Source organism: Pan paniscus, chromosome 19, assembly GCF_029289425.2.
Source record: "Pan paniscus chromosome 19, NHGRI_mPanPan1-v2.0_pri, whole genome shotgun sequence".
Classification (NCBI taxonomy): domain Eukaryota; kingdom Metazoa; phylum Chordata; class Mammalia; order Primates; family Hominidae; genus Pan; species Pan paniscus.
The window spans coordinates 2,085,149-2,097,550 of record NC_073268.2 but is presented as its reverse complement, the minus strand read 5'-3'; positions in this window follow the sequence as shown (position 1 = coordinate 2,097,550).

Below are 12,402 nucleotides of genomic sequence, written 5' to 3'. Positions count from 1 at the left end.
GATGGAGATATCGGTGTAGATATTTCCATGTTTATAGAGATAGCGGTGTAGTTATTTCCATGTTTCTACAGATGACTTTGTAGATATTTAAATGTTTGTACAGATGGCAGTGTAGATATTTCCATGTGTATAGAGATAACGGTGTAGATATTTTCATGTTTATACATATTGCGGTGGATATTTGTCCATGTTTATACAGATAGCAATGGAGATATTTCCAGGTTAATACACATAGCGGTGTAGATATTTCCATGTTTATACAGATAGCGGTGTAGATATTTCCATGTTTATACAGATGGCTGTGCCGATATTTCCATGTTTATACAGAGTTCTCTGTAGATATTTCCATGTTTATATAGATGACAGTGTAGATATTTCCAGGTTTATACAGATGATTGAGTAGATATTTCCATGTTAATACAGATGGCGGTGTAGATATTTCCATGTTTATAGAGATAGCGGTTTAAATATTTCCATCTTTATACAGATAGTGGTGTAGATATTTCCATGTTTATACAGATGGCGGTGTAGATACAGCCATGTTTCTGAATATGGCAGTGTAGATATTTTCATGTTTACATATATGGCGGTGTAGATATTTCCTTGTTTACAGAGATTGTGGTGTAGATATTTCCATGTGTATAGTGCAAGTGGTGTAGGTATTTCCATGTTTATAGAGATAGCAGTGTAGACATTTCCATATTTATACAGGTAGCGGTGTAGGTATTTCCATGTTTATACAGATGGCTGTGTAGATATTTCCATGTTTCTAAAGATGGCGGTGTAGGTATTTCCTTGTTTATACAGACAGCGGTGTAGATATTTCCATGTATATGCAGATAGCGGTGTAGATTACTCCATGTTTACACAGATAGCGGTGTAGTTATTTCCATGTTTTTACAGATATTGGTGTAGATATTTCCATGTTTGCACAGATTGCGGTATAGATATTTCCATGTTTATACAGACGGCCGTGTAGATATTTCCATGTTTATACACATGGCGGTGTATATATTTCCATGTTTATATTGATGGTGGTGTAGGTATTACCATGTTTATAGAGATAGCGGTGTAGGTATTTCCCTGTTTATACAGACCGTGGTGAAGATATTTCCATGTTTATACCGATTGCGGTGTAGATATTTCCATGTTTACACAGATCACAGTGTAGATATTTCCATGTTTATACAGATAGCGGTGTAGATATTTCCATGTTTATACAGATAGCTGTGTAGATATTTCCACGTTTATACAGATGGCGGTGTAGATATTTCCATGTTCATACAGAGTTCTCTGTAGATATTTCCATGTTTATATAGATGACAGTGTAGATATTTCCAGGTTTATACAGATGACTGTGTAGATATTTCCATGTTAATACAGATGGCGGTGTAGATATTTCCATGTTTATAAAGATAGCGGTGTAGATATTTCCATGTTTATAGAGATTGCGGTTTAAATATTTCCGTCTTTATACAGATAGTGGTGTAGTTATTTCCATGTTTATACAGATGGCGGTGTAGATACAGCCATGTTTCTGAATATGGCAGTGTAGATATTTTCATGTTTACATAGATGGCGGTGTAGATATTTCCATGTTTACAGAGATTGCGGTGTAGATATTTCCATGTGTATAGTGCAAGTGGTGTAGGTATTTCCATGTTTATACAGATAGTAGTGTAGACATTTCCATATTTATACAGGTAGCGGTGTAGGTATTTCCATGTTTATACAGATGGCGGTGTAGATATTTCCATGTTTCTAAAGATGGCGGTGTAGATATTTCCTTTTTTATACAGATAGCGTTGTAGATATTTCCATGTATATGCAGATAGCGGTGAAGATTTTTCCGTGTTTACACAAATAGCGGTCCAGATATTTCCCTGTATCTACAGATAGCGATGTAGATATTTCCATGTTTGTACAGATAGCGGTGTAGATATTTCCATGTTTATAGAGATGGCTGTGTAGATATTTCCATGTGTATACAGATTGCAGTGTAGATATTTCCATGTTTATACATATAGCGGTGTAGATATTTCCATGTTTACAGATATAGCGGTAAAGATATTTCCATCTTTGCACAGATTGCGGTGTAGACTTTGCAAACTTTACACAGATAGCGGTGTAGATAGTTCCAAGTTTACACAGATAGCTGTGTCGATATTTCCATGTTTACAGAGATATCATTGTAGATATTTCCATGTTTATACAGATAGCGGTGTAGTTATTTACATGTTGATACAGATAGCGGTGTAGATATTTTCAGGGTTATACAGATAGTGGTGTAGATATTTCCACGATTTACAGATAGCTGTGTAGATATTTCCCTGTTTACACAGATAGCGTTGTAAATATTTCCATGTTTACCCAGATAGCGTTGTAGATATTTCCATGCTTAAACAGATTGCAATGTAGATATTTCCAAGTTTACGCAGATAGCTATGTAGATATTTCCATTTTTACATAGATAGCGTTGTAGATATTTCATTGTTTATAGAGATAGCGGTGTAGGTATTTCCATGTTTTTAAAGATACCGGTGTAGGTATTTCCGTGTTTATAAAGATAGCAGTGGAGATATTTCCATGTTTATACAGATAGCTGTGTAGATATTTCCATGTTTATACAGATGGCGGTGTAGATATTTCCATGTTTATTGAGATAGCGGTGTAGACGTTTCCATTTTTATACTGGTAGCGGTGTAGATATTTCCATGTTTACACAGATGGCGGTGTAGATATTTCCATGTTTATTGTGATAGCGGTGTAGACATTTCCATGTTTATACAGATAGTGGTGTAGATATTTAAATGTTTATAGAGATAGCGGTGTAGATATTTCCATATTTATACATATAGCGATGTAGACATTTCCATGTTTATAGTGATAGCGGTGTAGGAATTTCCATGTTTATAGTGATAGCGGTGTAGATATTTCCATGTTTATACGGATAGCGGTGTAGATATTTCCATGTTTACATGGTTAGCGGTGTTGATATTTTCATGTTTATACAGATAGCGGTGTAGGTATTTCCATGCTAATGCAGATAGCGGTGTGGATATTTCCATGTTTATACAGATGGCTATGTAGATATTTCCATGTTTATACAGATGGCAGTGTAGATATTTCCATGTTTATGCAGATGGTGGTGTTGATATTTCCGTGTTTACAGTGATAGCGGTGTAGATATTTCCATCTTTGCACAGATTGCGGTGCAGGTATTTCCATCTTTACACAGATAGTGGTGTTGATATTTCCGAGTTTACAAAGATAGCTGTGTAGATATTTCCATGTTTACACAGATGGCGTTGTAGATATTTCCATGTTTACACAGATAACGTTGTAGATATTTCCATGTTTATACAGATAGCGGTGTAGGTATTTCCATGTTTATACAGATAGCGGTGTAGGTATTTCCATGTTTATACAGATAGCGGTGTAGATATTTCCATATTTATAGAGATAGCGGTGAAGATATTTTCATGTTTATACAGATAGCGGTGTAGATATTTCCATGTTTATACAGATAGCGGTGTAGATATTTCCATGTTTATAGAGATAGCGGTGTAGATATTTACATATTTGCACAGACAGCCGTGTAGATATTTCCATCTTTACACAGATAGCGGTGTTCATATTTCCATGGTTCCACATATAGCGATGTAGATATTTCCATGTTAACACAGATAGTTTTGTAGATATTTCCATGTTTATACAGATTGCGGTATAGGTATTTCCATGTTTATAAAGATTGCGGTGCAGATATTTCCATGGTTATACAGATAGCGGTGGAGATATTTCCGTGTTTGTACAGATAGCGTTGTAGATATTTCCATGTTTGTACAGAGAGCGGTGGATATATTTCCATGTTTATACAGATGGTGATGTAGCTATTTCCATGTTTATAGAGATAGCCATGTAGATATTTCCATGTTTATACAGATGGAAGTGTAGATATTTCCATGTTTATGCAGATGGTGGTGTTGATATTTCCGTGTTTACAGAGATAGCGGTGTAGATATTTCCATCTTTGCACAGATTGCGGTGCAGGTATTTCCATCTTTACACAGATAGTGGTGTTGATATTTCCGAGTTTACAAAGATAGCTGTGTAGATATTTCCATGTTTACACAGATGGCGTTGTAGATATTTCCATGTTTACACAGATAGCGTTGTAGATATTTCCATGTTTATACAGATAGCGGTGTAGGTATTTCCATGTTTATACAGATAGCGGTGTAGGTATTTCCATGTTTATACAGATAGCGGTGTAGATATTTCCATATTTATAGAGATAGCGGTGGAGATATTTTCATGTTTTTACAGATAGCGGTGTAGATATTTCCATGTTTATACAGATAGCGGTGTAGATATTTCCATGTTTATAGAGATAGCTGTGTACATATTTACATATTTGCACAGACAGCGGTGTAGAAATTTCCATCTTTACACAGATAGCGGTGTTCATATTTCCATGTTTCCACAGATAGCGATGTAGATATTTCCATGTTAACACAGATAGTTTTGTAGATATTTCCATGTTTATACAGATTGCGGTATAGATATTTCCATGTTTATAAAGATTGCGGTGCAGATATTTCCATGTTTATACAGATAGCGGTGGAGATATTTCCGTGTTTGTACAGATAGCGATGTAGATATTTCCATGTTTGTACAGAGAGCGGTGGATATATTTCCATGTTTATACAGATGGTGGTGTAGATATTTCCATGTTTATAGAGACAGCCATTTAGATATTTCCACGTTTATACAGAGAGCGGTGTAGATTTTCCATGTTTATACAGATTGCGGTGTAGATATTTCCATGTTTATCAAAATAGCGGTGTAGATATTTCCATGTTTATAGAGACAGCGGTGTAGACATTTCCATGTTTATACAGATAGTGATGCAGATATTTCCAGGTTTATAAAGATAGCGGTGTAGATATTTCCATGTTTATACAGATAGTGGGGTAGATATTTCCATGTTTATACAGATAGCGGTGTACATATTTCCATGAGTATGCAGATAGCGGTGGAGATATTTCCATGTTTATACAGATAGCTGTGGAGATATTACCATGTTTATACAGATGGCGGTGTAGATATTTCCAAGTTTATACAAATCGTGGTGTATATATTTCCATGTTTATTCAGATAGCGGTGGAGATATTTCCATGTTTATAACGATAGAGGTATAGGTATTTCATTGTTTATAGAGATAGCGGTGTAGATAATTCCATGTTTATACAGATGGCGGTGTAGATATTTCCATGTGTATACAGATGGAGGTGTAGATATTTCCATGTTTATACAGATGACTGTGAAGATATTTCCATGTTTTTACAGATGGTGGTGTAGATATTTCCATGTTTGTAGATATTGCTGTGTAGATATTTGCATGTTTATACAGATGTCAGTGTAGATATTTCCATGTTTATACAGATAGTGTTGTACATATTTCCATGTTTATACAGATGGCTGTGTAGGCATTTCCATGTTTATAGAGATGGTGGTGTAGATATTTCCATGTTTGTAGAGATAGCCATGTAGATATTTCTATGTTTATACAGAGAGCGGTGTAGACATTTCCATGTTTATAGAGATAGCAGTGAATATATTTCCATATTTTTTATACAGGTAGCGGTGTATATATTTCCATGTTTATACAGGTAGCGGTGTAGTTATTTCCATGTTTATACAGATAGCGGTGTAGATATTTCCATGTTTACACAGATGGTGGTGTAGATATTTCCATGTTTACACAGTTAGCGTTGTAGATATTTCCATGTTTATACAGATAGCGGTGTAGGTATTTCCATGTTTATACAGATAGCGGTGTAGATATTTCCATGTTTATAGAGATAGCGGTGTAGATATTTACATATTTGCACAGACAGCGGTGTAGATATTTCCATCTTTACACAGATAGCGGTGTTCATATTTCCATGTTTCCACAGATAGCGATGTAGATATTTCCATGTTAACACAGAGAGTTTTGTAGATATTTCCATGTTTACAAAGATTGCGGTGCAGATATTTCCATGTTTATACAGATAGCGGTGGAGATATTTCCGTGTTTGTACAGATAGCGATGTAGATATTTCCATGTTTGTACAGAGAGCGGTGGATATATTTCCATGTTTATACAGATGGTGGTGTAGATATTTCCATGTTTATAGAGATAGCCATTTAGATATTTCCACGTTTATACAGAGAGCGGTGTAGATTTTCCACGTTTATACAGATTGCGGTGTAGATATTTCCATGTTTATCAAAATAGCGGTGTAGATATTTCCATGTTTATAGAGACAGCGGTTTAGACATTTCCATGTTTATACAGATAGTGATGCAGATATTTCCAGGTTTATAAAGATAGCGGTGTAGATATTTCCATGTTTATACAGATAGTGGGGTAGATATTTCCATCTTTATACAGATAGCGGTGTACATATTTCCATGAGTATGCAGATAGCGGTGGAGATATTTCCATGTTTATACAGATAGCTGTGGAGATATTACCATGTTTATACAGATGGCGGTGTAGATATTTCCAAGTTTATACAAATCGTGGTGTATATATTTCCATGTTTATTCAGATAGCGGTGTAGATATTTCCATGTTTATACCGATAGCGGTATAGGTATTTCCATGTTTATAGAGATAGCGGTGTAGATAATTCCATGTTTATACAGATGGCGGTGTAGATATTTCCATGTGTATACAGATGGAGGTGTAGATATTTCCATGTTTATACAGATGACTGTGAAGATATTTCCATGTTTTTACAGATGGTGGTGTAGATATTTCCACGTTTGTAGATATTGCAGTGTAGATATTTGCATGTTTATACAGATGTCAGTGTAGATATTTCCATGTTTATACAGATAGTGTTGTAGATATTTCCATGTTTATACAGATGGCTGTGTAGGCATTTCCATGTTTATAGAGATGGTGGTGTAGATATTTCCATGTTTGTAGAGATAGCCATGTAGATATTTCTATGTTTATACAGAGAGCGGTGTAGACATTTCCATGTTTATAGAGATAGCAGTGTATATATTTCCATATTTATACAGATAGCGGTGTATATATTTCCATGTTATACAGGTATCGGTGTAGTTATTTCCATGTTTATAAAGATAGCGGTGTAGATATTTCCATGTTTACACAGATGGTGGTGTAGATATTTCCATGTTTAAACAGATAGCGGTGTAGATATTTCCATGTTTATACAGACAGCGTTGTAGATATTTCCATGTTTATACAGATCGTAGTGTCGATATTTCCATGTTTATACAGATAGCGGTGTAGATATTTCCATGTTTATAGAGATGGTTTTGTAGATATTTCAATGTTTATACAGTTGGCAGTGTAAATATTTCCATGTTTAGACAGATGGCGGTGTAGATATTTCCATGTTTATTGTGATAGCGGTGTAGACATTTCCATGTTTATACAGATAGTGGTGTAGATATTTAAATGTTTATAGAGATAGCGGTGTAGATATTTCCATATTTATACATATAGCGATGTAGACATTTCCATGTTTATAGTGATAGCGGTGTAGGAATTTCCATGTTTATAGTGATAGCGGTGTAGAGATTTCCATGTTTATACCGATAGCGGTGTAGATATTTCCATGTTTACACGGTTAGCGGTGTTGATATTTTCATGTTTATACAGATAGCGGTGTAGGTATTTCCATGCTAATGCAGATAGCGGTGTGGATATTTCCATGTTTATACAGATGGCTATGTAGATATTTCCATGTTTATACAGATGGCAGTGTAGACATTCCCATGTTTATGCAGATGGTGGTGTTGATATTTCCGTGTTTACAGTGATAGCGGTGTAGATATTTCCATCTTTGCACAGATTGCGGTGCAGGTATTTCCATCTTTACACAGATAGTGGTGTTGATATTTCCGAGTTTACAAAGATAGCTGTGTAGATATTTCCATGTTTACACAGATGGCGTTGTAGATATTTCCATGTTTACACAGATAGCGTTGTAGATATTTCCATGTTTATACAGATAGCGGTGTAGGTATTTCCATGTTTATACAGATAGCGGTGTAGGTATTTCCATGTTTATACAGATAGCGGTGTAGATATTTCCATATTTATAGAGATAGCGGTGAAGATATTTTCATGTTTATACAGATAGCGGTGTAGATATTTCCATGTTTATACAGATAGCGGTGTAGATATTTCCATGTTTATAGAGATAGCGGTGTAGATATTTACATATTTGCACAGACAGCCGTGTAGATATTTCCATCTTTACACAGATAGCGGTGTTCATATTTCCATGGTTCCACAGATAGCGATGTAGATATTTCCATGTTAACACAGATAGTTTTGTAGATATTTCCATGTTTATACAGATTGCGGTATAGATATTTCCATGTTTATAAAGATTGCGGTGCAGATATTTCCATGGTTATACAGATAGCGGTGGAGATATTTCCGTGTTTGTACAGATAGCGTTGTAGATATTTCCATGTTTGTACAGAGAGTGGTGGATATATTTCCATGTTTATACAGATGGTGGTGTGGCTATTTCCATGTTTATAGAGATAGCCATGTAGATATTTCCACGTTTATACAGAGAGCGGTGTAGATTTTCCATGTTTATACAGATTGCGGTGTAGATATTTCCATGTTTATCAAAATAGCGGTGTAGATATTTCCATGTTTATAGAGACAGCGGGGTAGACATTTCCATGTTTATACAGATAGTGATGCAGATATTTCCAGGTTTATAAAGATAGCGGTGTAGATATTTCCATGTTTATACTGATAGTGGGGTAGATATTTCCATGTTTATACAGATAGCGGTGTACATATTTCCATGAGTATGCAGATAGCGTTGGAGATATTTCCATGTTTATACAGATAGCTGTGGAGATATTACCATGTTTATACAGATGGCGGTGTAGATATTTCCAAGTTTATACAAATCGTGGTGTATATATTTCCATGTTTATTCAGATAGCGGTGGAGATATTTCCATGTTTATACCGATAGCGGTATAGGTATTTCATTGTTTATAGAGATAGCGGTGTAGATAATTCCATGTTTATACAGATGGCGGTGTAGATATTTCCATGTGTATACAGAAGGAGGTGTAGATATTTCCATGTTTATACAGATGACTGTGAAGATATTTCCATGTTTTTACAGATGGCGGTGTAGATATTTCCATGTTTGTAGATATTGCTGTGTAGATATTTGCATGTTTATACAGATGTCAGTGTAGATATTTCCATGTTTATACAGATAGTGTTATTGATATTTCCATGTTTATACAGATGGCTGTGTAGGCATTTCCATGGTTATAGAGATGGTGGTGTAGATATTTCCATGTTTGTAGAGATAGCCATGTAGATATTTCTATGTTTATACAGAGAGCGGTGTAGACATTTCCATGTTTATAGAGATAGCAGCGTATATATTTCCATAGTTATACAGATAGCGGTGTATATATTTCCATGTTTATACAGGTAGCGGTGTAGTTATTTCCATGTTTATACAGATAGCGGTGTAGATATTTCAATGTTTACACAGATGGTGGTGTAGATATTTCCATGTTTAAACAGATAGCGGTGTAGATATTTCCTTGTTTATACAGATAGCGTTGTAGATATTTCCATGTTTATACAGATCGTGGTGTCGATATTTCCATGTTTATACAGATAGCGGTGTAGATATTTCCATGTTTATAGAGATGGTTTTGTAGATATTTCAATGTTTACAGAATGCAGTGTAAATATTTCCATGTTTAGACATATAGCGGTGTAGATATTTCCATGTTTATACAGATGACTGTGTAGTTATTTCCATGTTCATACAGATGGCGGTTTAGATATTTCCATGTTTATAAAGATAGCGGTGTAGACATTTCCATGTTCATAGAGATAGCGGTGTAGATATTTCCATATTTATACAGATGGCTGTGTAGATATTTAAATGTTTATACAGATAGAGGTGTAGATATTTCCATGTTTATGCAGATGTCGGTGTAGATATTTCCATCTTTCTACAGATGGCAGTGTAGATATTTCAATGTTTATAGAGATGGCAGTGTTGATAATTCCATGTTTATACAGAAGGCGGTGAAGTTATTTCCATGTTTATGCTGATGGCGGTGTAGATATTTAAATGTTCATAGAGATTTTGGTGTAGATATTTCAAGGTTTGTAGAGAAAGCGTTGTAGATAATTCCATGTTTATAGAGATGGCGGTGTAGGTATTTCCATGTTTATAGAGATAGTGGTGTAGATATTTCCATGTTTATACAGATAGTGGTGTTGGTATTTCCATGTTTATACAGATAGCGGGGTAGAAATTTCCATGTTTCCACAGATGGCAGTGTATATTGTTCCATGTTTATGGAGATGGCTGTGTAGATATTTTCATGTTTATAGAGATGGCGGTGTAGATATTTCCATGTTTATACAGATTGCGGTGTAGATATTTCCATGTTTATAGAGATTGTGGTGTAGATGTTTCCATGTTTATACAGATAGCGGTGGAGATATTTCCATGTTTATACAGATCGCGGTGTAGATATTTCCATGTTTTTACAGATGGCGGTGTAGATATTTCCATATTTATACAGATAGCGGTGTAGGTATTTCCATGTTTATTCACATGGTGTTGTAGATATTTCCATGTTTATACAGATGGTGGTGTAGATATTTCTATGTTTATACTGATAGTGGTGTAGATATTACCACGTTTATACAGATAGTGGTGTAGGTATTTCCATGTTTATACAGATAGCGGTTTAGATATCTCCATGGTTACAGAGATTGCGGTGTAGATATTTCCATATTTGCACAGATTGCTGTGTAGTCATTTCCATCTTTACACAGACAGCGGTGTACATATTTCCATGTTTACACAGATAGCTGTGTAGATATTTCCATGTTTACACAGATAGTGTTGTAGATATTTCCATGTTTATACACATAGCGTTTTAGATATTTCCATGTTTATACAGATAGCGGTGGAGATCTTTCCATGTTTATACAGATGGCGGTGTAGATATTTCCAAGTGTATACAGATAGCAGTGTAGATATTTCCATGTTTATTCAGATAGCGGTGTAGATATTTGCATGCTTATACAGGTAGAGGTGTAGATATTTCCATGTTTATGCAGATGGCGGTGTAGATATTTCCATGTTTATAGAGATGGCGGTGTAGATATTTCTATGTTTATAGAGATAGCGGTGTAGATAATTCCATGTTTATAGAGATGGTGGTGTAGATATTTCCATGTTTATATTGATAGTGGTGTAGATATTTCCATGTTTATTCTGATAGCGGTGTAGATATTTCCATGTTTATACAGATAGTGGTGTTGATATTTCCATGTTTATACACATAGCGGTGTAGACATTTCCATGTTTATTCAGTTCACGGTGTAGATATTTCCATGTTTATACAGATGGCAGTGTAGGTATTTCCATGTTTATGCAGACAGTGGTGTAGATATTTCCATGTTTAAACAGATAGCAGTGTAGATCTTTCCATGTATATAGAGATAGCGGTGTAGGTATTTCCATGTGTATTCAGATAGCAGTGCAGATGTTTCCAAGTTTATACTGATGGCTGTGTAGATATTTCCATGTGTATACACATGGCAGTGTAGATATTTCCATGTTTATAGAGTTGGTGGTGTAGATATTTCCATGTATATACAGATGACTATGTAGATATTTCCATGTTTATACAGATGGCGGTGTAGTTATTTCCATGTTTACAGAGATAGCGGTGTACATATTTCCATGTTTATAGAGATAGCGGTGCAGATATTTTCATGTTTATAGAGATAGCGGTGTAAATATTTCCATGTTTGCACAGATTGCGGTGCAGATATTTCTGTCTTTACACAAATAGCGGTGTAGATATTTCCATGTTTATACTGCTAGCTGTGTAGATATTTCCATGACTATACAGATTGCTGTGTAGATGTCACCATGTTTATACAGATGATTGTGTAGGTATTTCCATGTTTATACAGATTGCGGTGTAGGTATTTCCATGTTTTTACAGATGGCGGCGTAGATATTTCCATGTATATACAGATAGCGTTGTGGATATTTCCATGTTTATACAGACAGTGGTGTAGATATTACCATGTTTACACAGATAGCGGTTTAGATATTTCCATCTTTGCACAGAATGCGGTGTAGATATTTCCATCTTTACAAAGATAGCTGTGTAGATATTTCCATGCTTACACAGATTGCGGTGTAGATATTTCCATGTTTACACAGATAGTGGTGTAGATGTTTCCATGTTTATACAGATAACTGTGTAGGTATTTCCATGTTTATACAGATGGCAGTGCAGATATTTCTATGTTTATACAGAGGGCGGTGCAGAAG